This window comes from Gigantopelta aegis, chromosome 9 (genome assembly GCF_016097555.1).
Source record: "Gigantopelta aegis isolate Gae_Host chromosome 9, Gae_host_genome, whole genome shotgun sequence".
In the NCBI taxonomy this organism is placed as follows: Eukaryota; Metazoa; Mollusca; class Gastropoda; order Neomphalida; family Peltospiridae; genus Gigantopelta; species Gigantopelta aegis.
This window is the reverse complement of record NC_054707.1, coordinates 4,849,682-4,862,265: the sequence shown is the minus strand read 5'-3', so window position 1 is coordinate 4,862,265 and position 12,584 is coordinate 4,849,682. Positions and strand designations below refer to the sequence as shown.

The 12,584-nt window shown below is 34.8% G+C and overlaps 1 protein-coding gene and 1 long non-coding RNA gene across 2 annotated transcripts in view; one reads left to right on the top strand and one right to left on the bottom strand.

Moving 5' to 3' along the window:
* The window catches only part of LOC121382315 (pyridoxine/pyridoxamine 5'-phosphate oxidase-like), a 31,695-nt gene that overhangs the window by 1,269 nt on the left and 17,842 nt on the right, over nucleotides 1-12,584 (top strand). The gene's annotated exons all lie outside the window — the stretch shown is intronic.
* Nucleotides 648-2,119, bottom strand: LOC121382316. Its single transcript, XR_005959149.1, has 2 exons — nucleotides 2,000-2,119; nucleotides 648-823 (listed from the first exon to the last, which is right to left on the bottom strand). It is a non-coding gene; the product is annotated as an uncharacterized LOC121382316 (long non-coding RNA).

The following is a 12,584-nucleotide window of genomic DNA, read 5'->3' as shown; positions in this document are numbered from 1 at the left end:
AATACAGGGAACATTTGTATAGCATCACGATCGACTGCAAGTTTCAGATATATAGCTATACAATGCTAAAACATTAAATAGTAGTTGCTAATCAATTCTTAAATTGATAGCACTGTCACTAATAAACAGTTTAAAAACAAAATGTTCTCTGTATAATTGTTTTTTTTTCTAATCAATATTACAGTTGCAAATACTTCCACATCAGCTAAGGACTAACAGATGATCCCACAATGACACGTTCTGATCTAAGAAGTACACTTAATATTAGATTATGACAGTGTATGTTACTCTCACAGTTACCGTATCTAAGATATGCTCCTCTACATTTATGTGCAAAATAGTTGTACACATTCCAATAAAATCCTCAATTGAAGTCTCAGTCTATTTATAAATAAGAAAAATGATAACGTCTCACGATTTAATTCTATTAATACTGGTAATCATATTTTTATTTAATGAAGAACTCTGCTGAACATTAAGTTTCTGCTTAAAATTGGCATATGTGAGGTGGTACTATTGGTAACCATTTGTACAGGTGAAAATAACTACATACAGAAAAAACATTTGAAGGTGTGTTTCATCTTCTATTTACAAATATTATGTCAAACTAATTACAATATTTGAAACAAAAAGATAAATAGCCATGGTCATAATGGGTATTTTTCTTTATTCCAGGAAATTTGTAGTCTCTGTGCGTCTATGGAGAAACCTGAAATGGAAACGGAGTGGGAGAGTACACGTGGTTATGAGACAAAATTCAGTAGATTCAATTATACTTCAAGCTTGATGCTGTTATGTTTTCTGTTTCCAACTGTGACAGAACCTGGAACAGAAATGAAGTGTGACAATAATTCATCAACAAATTTAGACTAATACTCTTTCATGGATGCTAAATTTGGTAGATCTAGCCATAATTTTTTTAATTATAATTCAAAGTGGTATATAGTTATATTTATAATAATTCATTGTTTGAATTTGTTTTTATAAAGCACTTTATTGAAAGCTGCATTTAGTAAATTATTTAGCACACATGTGTGACTGCTGTCTCATGCCTTAAGTGTTTCAGCTGCTAAAATATGTTTTGGGGATATTTTTTCTGGATAGAAATTTACCTTTCTGATATTGTACGAGTGTTTGGACATTCCTTTCAAAGGTGAAATATGGCTACTTACATTGCTTTGTTTCTAATAATGATATTGAAGGTGTAAAGTATGTAAATATTTATGTAAGAAATTGATTAAACATATTGGCCAATCATTGTCATTCGTCGTGTGATAAGTTTTTACTGCTTTGAGTTAAAAGACTGGTACATATATGATAAGTTTTATTGCATCTTTTATTGAAATCTTCAAGTATTCAATATTATTATGAGTCTAGGTAAATATATAGATATATATAGATATATATAGATATATATATATATTTTTAAATATTTTGAAACAAGAAGCTTATTTTTTATGTAACGTGTATCCACTTTCCATCTGCGATCTTAACCTTTGTTTTCCTTTTTATTATTGTTCTAGATGTACATTATTGTATCAGCGTAAATAAATGTGAACTGAAAATGTTATTCTGATGTAACATTTGCATCAATTATTACGTCATTAAATTACGTATTCCAAGATTTCTGTGTGTTTTTGTCATTTTGGAGCGGTTTCGAACCTACCCCAAGAATACATATGTTATCAGAAATAATAGTAAACCTTTATATTTTCACTTGAAATTTTCAGAGATGCAACATTGATAACTGCTTGTAACATCTATAAGCTTACAACAGAAATTTCTCTGTTATTTTTTGGTTTACAAAAGTGGACGTAAATGACAATTAAAATCGTCATGTCGGCCATGTTTGGTCACAGAAGTACAAGGCTACTACGACTTTATTTTGCTTCATTTGGATAATATAGTGATGTTTTTTCAATAAGAGCAACATATTTAATGAAACTATGACCATAAAAAAAAAAAAAAAAAAAATATTTTTTTGGTCTGCGGTACCTACCTATGAATCCGGGTCGGTTCGCCCTAAAACCATTTCGAACTCTGCACTGTTTCGCTCTTAGTCCTATTCACCCAGGGTTGGTTCGCCTTAAATCTCATTCGTACCGACTCGTCTCGCCCCCTAAAATAAATAATTACAGTCTTGAAGGGTTTTTTCTTCTGTTTATTCATGAAGCTAGGCAAAATCAACATACCGTACTCGTAACTGACTAACTCGGTGTTTGAACATCAGCTGGGTATGTAGTATATTTAATAAAAAACAGTAGTATGCAGTGTGACTTCATAAATTAATTATTAATGTGAATACATTGTCTGTATATTATCTAAGGCCTGTACGTATATACTAAAAAGAATTTAAGGGTCAAAAATTTATAACCAAATAAGTTTCAGAGTGTATTAGATTGATGATGTAAACTACACCAATTTTTTTATTTATTGTTCCATATTTACAAAAAACCCACAAATAAACGTCACTGTATACAAGAAAGTCACATGACATGTTGTCAAAGTTGAAGGTTGTCAAACATGGATTTTACACATTAGAACATTCGTTTAATAGTGTGAATCCACCCCTGGCGCGAATACACTCGACACATCGTTGCCTCATGCCGTTGATCAGACGTCTGAAGAACTCTTGGGGAATGGCCTGCCACTCTGCCATAAGAAGTTGACCCAGATCATGAAGGTTGGCCGGAGGGGCATGGTTATCCCGAACTCTCCTGCCTAATTCGTCCCAGGGGTACTCTATTGGGGCCAAGTCGGGAGAATATGCTGGCCAATCCATCCTGGCGATACCTTGTTGTCTGAGAAAGTCCGTTACCACCCTGGCGCGGTGGAGTCTGGCATTGTCATCCTGCAGAACTGCCCCGCCGCCAATCTGCTGAAGGCCTGGGAGAACCAACGGCCGGATAATCTCATTCAGATAGCGGATTCCATTCAGATTGCCATCCACCACATAGAGGGGGGGGGGGTCCTGTGGTGGATAGAGATGCCGCCCCACACCATGACGCTGCCACCACCGAAACGGTGATGTTGTCTAACGTTAACGTCAGCGAAGCGCTCCCCAGGACGTCTGTAGACACGAACCCGACCGTCGTTGAACTGGAGACTAAACCTGGACTCATCAGTGAACATCACTCGACCACACTGAACACGTTGCCACCGCAGATGAAGCGTGCACCAGTGATGTCTGGCCGTTCTGTGACGTGGTAGGAGTGGTGATCGAACAGCCTGGCGACGGCAGCGTAGATTATTGGCTCTCAGACGATTGCGTATGGTTTGATCAGACACTCGAGTTCCAGTCGCAGTCCGCAGATTGTCACGTAATCGGCGTGCAGTGGTTGTGCGTTGACGTAGAGCCATATTGGTGATGTAGCGGTCCTCTCTATTTGTAGTGCTTCGGGGTCTTCCCGAACGTGGACGATTTCGAACAGAATTCGTTGCTTGGTACCGTTGCTACAGTCGCCCAACGACACTCTGACTGACACCAAGTCTCAGAGCAACATTTCTTTGCGTATTGCCATCCTGAAGCCAAGCAATAGCCCTTCCTCGATCTTCGATAGTCAGATGAAGTCGTACCATTGTCGAATTTGGAGTGTGCACCGTACACGAACGCAGGCTCCAATAATACGGAAATTCAGCATTGGGAACATGGAATACACGTGCAAAGCGTGCAAATGAAGCGCTTTGTGAAAAAACAAGTTATGGGCACTTAGCAGACCTTTCGCTTTCGCCCTAATTTACATGCAAATGTAAGCATGTTTTCGCCATTAGAACTAGTCGACAATTCATTTATGGGTTGCTTAGACCCACTTTCGTCAAAATGGAACAATACCATGCGTGACATTATGGTCTAGCTAATATAATTGACATTCAGAAAATAATGTCGAAAATATCGTCTGACCCTTAAATTCTTTTGAGTAGTATATTTCGTGTATATGGCTTGAGCAGTCCTTGGGTCTTGAAACACCATGGTGAGTGAAAAATCGCACACCTTAAAACACTTTAAGTCTTAGGTGAGTGAAAAATCTCACTCATCAAAATGCTAAGGCGAGTGAAAACCAAACATTATTAATTTATGAAGTAATTGGTACATGTAAATGTAGAGACATATGTTTCAAAAATGAACCAAGAAACCAATAATGTTCTCTTCTAATTTTATGTTTGATTCATTAGAGTAGTCTGTATTCTATTCCCTTTCAAGAATGGAGTTATTAACAAATTTCAGGAGCAGTGCTAAAAATATAATTATGGCATGCACTGAAGGAAACAATTTCATTTTTTTAATTACAATATGTACTATTAAAATAATTTGATGCACACAATTATACATACATTTTCAGTGTTAGATGGTTTGATGAATATGTAGCTAAACATGTGTAGGAATAAACGTGTCTTGAATTTCATTATTATGTGCAACGAATATGATTAGGATAGTTGGGATTGGAAAACCCCACTGGTTTTGAGGTGGTTCAATTAGAACTACGACCCAAGCATCTCAGGTGCGCACTACCAACTTAATTAGATCCCTCATATTATTAAAAATTTTTTTTTAATAATTTGTTAAACGTAGTTCAATTGATAGTGTTGGTTGGGGCATTAACATTCACATGACATTTATAATTCAGTCACATGGTCTGTTACTTTCTAACAAACGTATTGAAACAAAAATTAAATAGTCAGCTATGATCATTGATTACTGTTACTACATTTTGTACATATGTACATCTAAAATCACAAAACTTACCAATTATGTGGTCCCAAAGAAAAGGAAAGTATCACTTGGGTATCGTGAGTGGTAATTTTTGCTCGAACATACCCTACCAATTGGCCTAATAATATGCATTTTTTCTTTGGATTTTTAAAAAAAGAAAAATACTATAACTCCATTTTGTTTTATTGATGCAAATTGAAATATATTTAGTTAAATAGTTTATTATACTATAAAGTAATTTATGTTGTTTTACAAGTCAGGTTGATGAAAGCGAAGCGCCTTGTCGTAAATTAGAGCGTTTGTTTACACTATACATAGAGATGGACAAAGCTGACGTCACTTCACCCCAAGCTATATCACCGGATGTCACAAAAACAAAACAAAATGGCTGCCCCCAATTTTTTATTAACTCTAAAAATTACGCGTTTTTCATTTGTTACGGTGTCAGTATGTGTTGGTGGTTCGGGTATGCATCTTTCCAACACATAAGGATCTTGTTTGAGTTGATCCTACCTTTAACTATGGTATATGTCTGACGCCATATAACCATAATTAAAATATGTTTTGTGCATCATTAAATAAAACATTTCTTTCTTTCTTCCTTTCAAAATTTCTTCATTGGAACACACAGCATGCATTTACATTTCCAGATGACACACCCTGTTGCATCTACCAAATCAAAAGGCACTATATCTGTGTTAAATACATCTTATTCTGACACTATGGAGGAAAGCATAAGAAAGGATGTCAAGTATTTGTCTAAGTGTGGACTAACAGATGTCACCACACTCCAATATCCTACAAGGCCTCCACCAGGTTTGCAGACTCACCAAAGGAGGTAGTTATACAAGTTTCAAAATGTCTGGGATACAATGTAGTGAATGTTACCAGAGAAGAAAGTAAAGCTATTAGGGTAGCAAGGATAATTGAATAGATTTATGCTGCTAGAAGCAGTAAACTGGTTTTACCACAAACTTTGCGTGACAATATGATGATCTATAATGCCCCCACCCCCAAGTCCCCAATGTTAGTGTTTTTAAGCTCTATATCCCCTCTTAAGGTGATATATCTGATTATTACTATTATTTAGTAAAATTGTATTAACTCAGTGTTCTCGCTGGGTGAAAATTAAAGGAGGGCGGCCACACCCTTCAAAAAACCCAAACACACATCAATAAACGAAAAGCAAAAAAAAGAAAAGAAAAAAAAAGGTGGGGGGAGTAGTTTGGTTACCATATTGTTGTGTGTTGGTAGACTTTGAGAAAAGACATACTCCTTATTTTGCCTACAAAAAAGTGCAAAGGGGTTTATAAAATAAACTCGTCTTTTAATTGAACCGAAGATGATATCGGTCTGACATTCACAGGCAGTTCCGGTTTTGCTGGACCGATCAAAGTTTTAATATTATTTTTAATAAAGATTTCAAGATATACGAAAAACAATAAAGATGTTTGTAAAGTGATCTCCTAATGTCAGATACATTTTTGTTATTTCCATCTGATCGCTGTGATAAAATATTGCCAGCTGATAAAAAGTAGTTTCGTTTTTGTAAAGACGGTGTATATATTATTTGGCACTCAAGATAAATGATTTTAATGATAAACACTACCACCTTCCGTTGTTTTTATAAGCGTTCATATCCCCTCAAAATGAAAAGTTTACAATATTTTATAAAGAACTGCTGAATAAACAGAATAACAGAAAGTAAAAATCATCAGTTTCAACCAATTATATCTGCAACTGAGGACAAAATATCAAACGATAGTTAGTGGAAACAAAAGACAGAATGACCGTTCTGATCACATGACAAATTTGGCGCCAAATAAGAGGTTTTTTTTCAATCGGAGATTGCCGAATCCGTAAAAAATAAAATGTTTTCATTGCTTACATAAAATATAACTTTTATTGTATCTATCAAACATACAAATGAATACAGATATTGGACAAAATAGAGGCTGTTAAAAATACTGTTAAATTACGTTACGGTAACTGTCGTAAATGTTTCGTCAATTGCTTTTTCGTACACAACGCGGCTTGTTTTCTTTGATGTCCAGTGTGCAGACTGATCGTTGTTTTTTGTGTGGAAAGAAGTGCATTTGGAAATAGCAGAGATAGGTGTTGGAAAATAAAGAGGGGCGCTCAAAAATAAAGGAGGGCGCTCAAAAATAAAAGAGGGCGGGGAACGTGAAAGGAGGGCGGCAAAATGGAATAGCGGGGCGGGGCGCCCCGCTTAAATGGAGCAGCGAGAACACTGTTAACTTAAGATAAAGTAGGGCTAGTGAATTTTTAATCATGGCTAGAAAAACATTTTAATTACCGATCCCATGGCTAGTGGATTTTATAAAAATTCTAGAAGCCCTGAACACATTTGAATAATATTACAAGAGAGTGAAACAAGAGTCTGTGACTTTGAAATGGTGAAATATCGTTAAAAATAGACAAATTCGACTCCATAATTGTTATTTCTCAGACACCTGTGCATTTTTAAGAATATGAAAAATGCATTTTGTGGTATTAGAAACACCAGGATTGTATGGTTGTATGGAAATGGATTATCTAAACAATAATTGTAACAGGGTGCTCAGTGCAGGAAATAATAACAACCGGTTATGTAGCTTTGCACAGTTTATTGTAGATCACAGACCAAACCCATCTCTACAATAATAAATAACAATAATAAATATACAGTTTAACCGTTATTATTCTGAAAATATACGTATTTACAACAGTTCATATCAAAATGATATTACTGTATTATTATATGTATAAAAAATACATTAAGATAAGAATTATACGAAATACATACAATCATTTATTTGAAACATTAATGACATACATCTAAACTGTATACATATCTAAACTGCACATGTACGAATTAATCTTAACATAATTAACATATGAACATGATAATACATTGATATGTAACATTCTGGTTAGTAAGAATGACAAAACAGGTAAATGTACAATAATTATAGTAAAAACACTTTTACTACTAGTTGATACCATAAAATGAGATAATATTACCAAACCAGTGAGATTTAAGATGTTCTGTTCATCCATATCCACCGTCACTTATAGACTATACAGTAAACCTGAAGTTAAAATAACTTAATTTTTTTTTTAAATAAGACATATTTTAAGATAAACCCTTTTACAATTATTAATTCCAAATACTCAAAGGAAAAGAAGCATGTATAATATAAAGGGAATAACTTTAATAATAAATAAGTTACTTTAAATATTAAGCAGAATACCCAACTTATAAGTTTATCTTCAACATTACTAATAACATTACTAATTTTACTATTTATAACGTTAATTATATTTATTGCATTATATTTAGGAAATATTAATAAATAACATGTGTTTAATATATTAAGTTAGACTAACCTTTACATAAATTCTTATGTCAAGATGCAGAACACCAAAATATAAGGAGCCCAAAAGAAACCACCATCCAGTATATATCTATAAATCTAAATGGCTACCTTTTAACACCAGCTGATCATGTCATGGTCAGCAGCCCAATCAAAACCAAAGACATTCACAGACAGCACATGAAAATGTCCTTACAAAAAGAAAGAAATGTCACAGGTATTCACCGACCACACAGGTAAAACATGCAATATGAAATTGACCACAAAAGCCAAGCACAGAAAGAAGAAATATACTGAAGAAAAGAAGTTAAGGGACATTAAATACAAAACTAAGTTTGCTGTGTTATAATTATAGAAAGTACATGTCTGCCACACAATATATAAGTAATGTTTGATTTCAGTAATCATAAACGGCTCTAATAGTGAAAAATATGCCTTAGTGTTTAAAAACTAGGGTATGCCCCTTTAAAATGGACTTTAATAAGGGTGTATGCTCATATTGGCTATTTATAGTACTAACTTCTGGAAGGAAGCATTGCAATAAAAATTAAGAAGAAATGTTTTATTTAACAACACTCAACACATTTTTATTATGGTTATATAGCGTCAGAAATATGGCTACGGACGACACAGAATAATAAGAAAAAAAATCCCTGCTGTCAACACTCCACGGGCTACTAGGGGATCTTTTATATACACTCTCCCATAGACAGTTCAGTACATGCCACGGCATTTAGTATACCACTGGTTGAATACAAATTAAACAAAACATAATTTGTATATTGGGCGTAAATGGACACAATCTGTATCGGTCAATCAAAAAAAAATTTCTCTCTCTATATATGAATTATACAAAAAACAACCATGGCACATTTAAAAAAAAAAAAAAGTACCGTTATATAAAAGTAAATAAAAACATTCATACCGTCATACATGACAATATAAATATGAATAACAGGCTCGTAGCATTGATTGAATGCCGAAGGCGCGAGTTATTTGGGGGTTCCGGGGGCATGATTCAAAGGTTATTTGCTCATTACTGTAACTCTAGCCGTTAATCTTGATCCGTTAGCAGGCGCAGATTTAGTGGGGGGCCCAAGGGGCCCGGCCCCCCCCTATTTTTGGGGTCAAGTTATTATTTTTTTTAACTATAGCATACACTAGAGTGGAATTACACAAAAATGCACTTATTTCCCAAGAGTCTTTAAATTAAATTTTGTTCATTAAAATCGTCTTAAAGGGACATTCCTGAGTTTTCTGCAATTTTTAAGATGGTATCGACCAACAGAGACTTTTTAATAATTGTAATTACATAACAAATATATGTTTCTGCATAAAATGTTACTGACTGTATATTAAACATGTTTCTGACTGCTTTAATATATTACTGAAACAACTGTTTCGATATTTCTTCCCATTTACCGGCAGCCGCAGTCAACGGAAAACCAGCCTAATATGGGAAGGAGAGATGACCACTTTAACTTTAAAAAAAAGAAGAGACCAGAGTTTATTAAATTTTGAAGATAACAAAAACAGTATGACAATACCAAAAACATACGTTAATATAGCTATTTTGTTACTCAGATGCGAGGAAATCGCGTTTCAGGCCACTTAAATTTCAAAATTTCGCGGGGGAGCATGCCCCCGGACCCCCCTAGGAATCTCGGGCGCTTTGCCCCCACGCCCCCCCCCCACGCCCCCACTATTTAAAAATCCTGGATCCGCGCCTGGTTAGTCTCGCTACAAGTTTTACATTCAGTCGAGATGTAAAGGTTATATATAAAAAAAAACCCAACAAAAAAATCTCAAAACAGCCAAAAAACCCCCCAAAACAGCCAAAATTACTAAGGGGGGGGGGGGGAAGGGGCCTAAATAAAGACACGATTTCTACATAGACATGCATATGGTTATACACATTTAAATAGTTGAGTAATGGCTATGACTATAGTCCGTCCCACAGGGGACACCTGTTTCATACTATGAAATTTACTACAAGTTATTTATTTGTCAGCAGATTATTTTGTAAGTTGCATACAAAAATAGTAAAAAAGAAATTGCTATTTCCAAAACACTTTTACTTTTCTTATGTCAAACCAAATTGAAATTATAAACAAAAAACATTTTTGTAGGAGGATGGGACGGACTATAAACTTATACTGTGGTGCGTTCTTTGTTTCACCGAGTATATCTTTTTAATATTTCCCGCTAAAAGAGTAGTAAAATGTGGTACATGCGCAGATGGCCTTCAATGTGACACATGGTAAGTGACATGAACTATTGCTTTGTTAATATTGCTCTTAGATCGAAGAACTTTTTAAAATTCGGCCTGTCATTCAAATCGTAATGCCTTTAGCAACCATTTTTTTTTTTTTTATATAATTGTCAAAAACTAGATTCGATTAATTTATTGGAACGTTTTTGTTTTTTTCGTACTTGCCGGTAAATGAACTGAAGTTGTTACGCTATTTTGGAGCATGCGTAAACGCACAGTATTTTGCGGAGATATGTTGTAACCTAAGTTTCGGTATCGCGCGATCGAGCAGTTTTCTCCTCATTTGGCATCCTTTGAGCATGACATCTCAATTGACCATGTTAATGTTTGTGTTTAAAAACACTATAAATATGCAATATAGGCATATCAACCAGACCCGACGCCCCAATGCTTTTCTCTGTTGTCATCTTATTTCATCAACATTAAGTTAATGATTAACGTCGACTATTTTTTTCCCAATGGGCTCTCAGCGAAGTCGATATAGGTGACATGGTTAGCATCTGGTATGTGGAATCTGTGTCATTGTAATGTTTTTTTTCAAGATTTGTGTCTGGACAAACTTTGGAGGAAATCTAACGGCAATTAAAGGTAGGAGAGTAATTGTTCGTAGTACAGTGTCATACAGTCGACGATAATCTTGATAAACTATTGTCATCTGTGCTGCTATCTTACATGTAGTAGGCCTATACCATCTAGTTATTGAAGTTACTTGACAGTCATGGTGTCAGCTGCCAAAACTCACAGAATCTTGCCAAGAATATATATGGTCCATGTTTTAACATTAAAATCTTTATAAATTTATTAGGGCCTATAACTCCAAGTGCATAAGAACAGGGCCGTAGCTTGCATGTTTTTTGGGGTGGGGGTGGGGTAACTGAGTAGTTAATAGTCTAAAACTCCTTAAACGGTTAAGAAGAGAATTTTCTTTAAAGGAATGCTAAAGCAAGGCTTTTGGACTGGTGTGCATATTCAACGATACATAATGCACATTATTGTTTAATATCAACAAGTATAATCGCATAGTTAATTAATAAAATGGTTAAATGTGACGGCTATTATATATAACTGGTGCAGCCATTTTGTACCATCCCAGTGAATACGCCCTCTGGCGAGCTGGTGGTTACGTAATACCTAACGTGTCACATCAGGAATTAGTCTTCGAACTGAAGAAACAAAACATACCTGATTTTTGCGGATGCATCGCAGTGTCCTGCAGGCTTGCAAGCGGGCCCTTATTTTCCTAATTTTCCTTATCTTTTGACAGCAGCCCTAATATTCCTTATTAAAGCTTCAAAATCCTAAAAAGCCCTAATTTTTTGGTGAAAATCCTAAATTTTGAAATTTTTTGATAAATGCAACATAAAATAAGTGTTGGAATTAATTAAATCTAGCCTTAGTATACTTTCAGATAATGAATATGTTGAATTAATGTATTTCTCGGAAGACATCTTGGTGGTTATCAGCATCATATTCAGCATGGATTTGCACCATGTCAGATTACTTTAATCTGGTTGTATTGATATGCTGAATATCGCTGTTGATGACCATTGGCATGATGTTCTGAGTTGGTAATTAGCTTTTGTATTTATGTTCTCCCTGGAGGTGAGTACAGAATGTTTTTCTTTTATATTGATTATTGAATTTCAGTCCTTATTTTTGTCAAAAAATTCCTAAAAATAGCCCTTATTTTTTAAGAATTTTGCCCTAAAAAAAGCCCTTATTTTTCACAAAATCTTGCTTGAAAGCCTGTGTTCTGTAATAATATCTATCCCAGTAACACAGCAACGTGTATATGTGGTTTATTTTTCAATACGAAATAAACCACCATTGTCAAAGTGTTGAAATAACTGTATTATATTTTGTATATAAATTAACCCATGTACTGAAATAATAGTCGGAGTGTTTTCTTGTTTAATTGGTCTTTTCTTTCCGTGGCCTGTAACTGTGGCTCTTGATTGACAGGTGTATATTTAGACGGTCCCTAGACACTCTGTCTAGACACACTAAAAAGACGTGCCTCTTTTATTAAGATCACAGGGTATTGTGTGATAACCTCAAATCGTAATGGACTTTACCAGCTTTATTACTGTAAGTAATTCTGTAAAACCCTTGATTAAGTAGACTTTCCCATCTAAAATCACAAAACTGACCAATTACGTAGTCCCAGAGAAAAGAAAATTATCATTTGGGTATCGTGAATGGTAGTTTTTGCTCGAACGTATCC